Source organism: Solanum pennellii, chromosome 5 (assembly GCF_001406875.1).
Source record: "Solanum pennellii chromosome 5, SPENNV200".
NCBI classification, from domain to species: domain Eukaryota; kingdom Viridiplantae; phylum Streptophyta; class Magnoliopsida; order Solanales; family Solanaceae; genus Solanum; species Solanum pennellii.
This window is the reverse complement of record NC_028641.1, coordinates 1,916,148-1,919,719: the sequence shown is the minus strand read 5'-3', so window position 1 is coordinate 1,919,719 and position 3,572 is coordinate 1,916,148.

The following is a 3,572-nucleotide window of genomic DNA, read 5'->3' as shown; positions in this document are numbered from 1 at the left end:
ATAAATGCAGGGCGAGATCTCATTATGAAATTCAATCCTTTAAACTTATTCAATAAATTTAATTTAGACACATTAAATTATCATTTATTATAATTGAGCATATAAATAAATAATAAAATATTTATATTAATGAAATATTCATTATATAATAATAATAATAATAATAATAAGTGGGGAAGATCTTAACTTTAAAGTTGGATTACAATTTTATCCCATTACAATTTAAATATTATTGATAAGCTAATTAATAAATTTTAAATAACATATGGTAGCAATCCATTATATTAATAGATATAATTTATTCATGAAATATTTAATTTGTTTTCATTCTAAAGTGGAGTTTGATAAATGAAGTGTTTTGTAACTACAAAAGACAGTGAACTATATACATTATAAATTGAAATATCCTTTAACATTAAAGAAAAGAATGTCCTTTGAATTACCATACATCTTAATAGGCGAACATATATAGATTTTAGTTAGAAACTTTACGTATCTCAACTTTAACCAATCGAATTCTTATAGACCTTATGCATATCATCAATTTTTATATGACTTTTATAATTCTCGACTTATTATATACATATACCGAAAATTTATTTTCAAAATCACTTTATATTAATGCATATTCTTATTCAGTGTATAATTGTTGATGGATGATTATTGGGTGCATGTAATTACATTGCTCATCACAGTCACTTTATATTTATGCATACACTTAGTTATTCTAATGTATAATTATTGATAGATGTAATTTCTCGTCACATACGCAATAAAAAGAGGTAAATCTATTTTATGCTTTGTTAGTTATTGAGGAAGTTCCTCCATTCTTTTACACTGAAAATGTTTCTCTCTTTAATTTATTAGCTATTTTGTTGTTTTTAGTCTATTCAATTTTATCTTATTTTCGAATATTTGTGGAATGAACATAATGTACATATGAAGTTGTATAATTTATTGTGATGCTATAATAATGTAATGAATATTGATAATTTTTTTTATATTCTTTTAAAACATTATGTGAGATCTTCACAACTAATAAGTCATGTGGAATTTACAATTCATAAAATTATTTGATATGATTGTCAAATTGTCCATTTAATGTTAAACTTTAATTTGATGTTACACTACTCCTTCTCTTTTTAGTTTTGATTACTTAATTTTATGAAGAACTATTTATATTTTTGTTCTTTAATTAGCCGTATAATTATCCATTTTGAGCTACGTATATTGTATACTCATTGGAAGAAAAAATTCCACAATAAAAGAAATTCAAAAATGAGCAAAATAAATAAATAAATGGAGATGAGTATTCCTCTATATAAATATGAGAGTACGAAATATAGAGAGAATTAATAACATCGACCAATTCACTCGAAATATATGAGAGGTTCAGACAAGGAATAATGTTTTACTTGTGTCCCACAAATCAAAATTTTAAAAACCCCCAAGACTACATTGTAAATGTTGATAAAGTTAAAAGGAACAAATCTATATTTATGGAGTCCTAAACTTTTTCCTACGAGAAAATGATTAGAAAAATATTAAATCTTTTTCCTAAAAGAAAAATTTATTTGTGATAAGAAACTCAGGGTAAATAATACCCAACAGTCAGAACCCTTGCTCCTAAAATGACTAAGGATAACTCTTTTTTTTGCATGAAAGTTGTGTTTATTTCAAAAACGTTGGGAGCAGACAAAGTAGGAACTCTATTTGTTAGTATATGAAATCTCGCGAAAATGTATATACATCTTTGGCGATTTAATAAATATGTAAGATCATTAAATGAATTTGTTTGTAAAAACACACTATTATAAAAAAAATTATCGAGTTTAACTGAATTCATACCGAACTTCTACCCCACGTCTGAAAATAAGTATACATTAACTATTTATTTTATATCCAGAACATTTCCCCCGATATTAGTATCCATATCCTTTTCTTGGCCGAGCAAACATATAAAATTTCATTTTTAATAAATGACGATAAGATCAGAACTCATGACCTCTTCTTGCTCTCGTAATATGTTAAATGACCTTTATAGTTCACATGCAAATTCTCCTTCCATGTATTTCAGTTTTTTTTTTCAATATTAATTTGATACGTTTCTTTTTTGATATAAAGGTCTATTAGAAATAACTATGTGGATAACGTTTGGATACATTCTAGCTACCCTCTTTATTCATTTGATATGTTTCTTTCTTGATTTAAAATTTGAAAAAAGAAGTATTCCTTGGTACATATAGGATTAGAATATACTTCTTGGTCTATATTGTAAACCAAGTGAGGGCAAAAATTTATTCCAAAATAAAGGGAAAAGATATTCCATGCACAAATAAGATTGACTCAATGTTATATTTTTTGTTGATACCTTTCTAAATTACCAATCATATAGCAAATTGGACAAAATATAGAATAACTTTATAAATCTATACCCCTTCCTTTACACAAGAATCAAAGTATTTAAATATCTTGTTGTCTTTAAAAGAAATTTGACATGCATCAAAAATTATATTAATAAATTAATAGTAAGAATTAGCTAGTGAATCCACTAATTCCAGCAAATAGATGCAAGATTTAATTTTTACGTCAAACCTAAGGTATGAGAATTATGCAACATGAAAAACTTATCATTTAAAACTTATCCAAATTTGAAGCCACATTCAAAAATGGGAAAATTGTATATAATAGCAAACTAATAACCTAAAATAAATAGAGTAGCTAGGGTTTGATTTAATTGTGCTCCATAGCAAACGTTAGCTAAAGTTTGCCAGGCGTCTCTCTCCCAAAAATCTCGCTCGCCACTCTCCATTCTCGCTCGTCTCTCTCGCTTTATACACAAAAGTGTATAAATTCTGTTTTTGTTTTGTATAAAGCGAGAGAAAATTGTATATACACATGCAAAAATATATACCTTCGTGTTATACACTTAATTATACAATTTACAAACATTTTACTTCAAATATTGCAGAGAAAAGGCCAACGAATTATACAATTGCGAATTATACAATTGCAGTGAAATACAATTTTCTCTAGCTTTATACAACAGAAGTGTATATATTGTGTTTCTGTTTTTGTATAGAGCGAGAGAAAAACATATATCTTCTTGCTATACACTTATAATTATGCAATATACATACATTTTAATTCGATTCAACTGTATGCAAAACAAATTTTATAAAAATATTGCAGCGAAATAGGCAGCGAATTATACAATTGTGCATTATGCAATCGCAGTGAAATAGGATAGCGAATTATACAATTGCAGTGAAATAGGCCAGCGAATTATACAATTGTATATGTATAGCGAATTATACAGTTTTATGTTCGCTATGGAGCGCAATTATGCAAACTTTGCTATAGCATACAAATATGAATTTTTTGTTTGCTATTGCCCATCAAAAAAATGTCACCACATATCCAAGTTCAAACCCCACTTTCATATCTTGCATGGAATTTGCTTACAAACACAATATACATAGGAGTGTGGATGTTGTAACAAGATTAAACAAGCCAATGGAAGTGCAAGAGTACTAGTTGGAGTTATGGAGATAGAGAAAAATGGTTCTCAG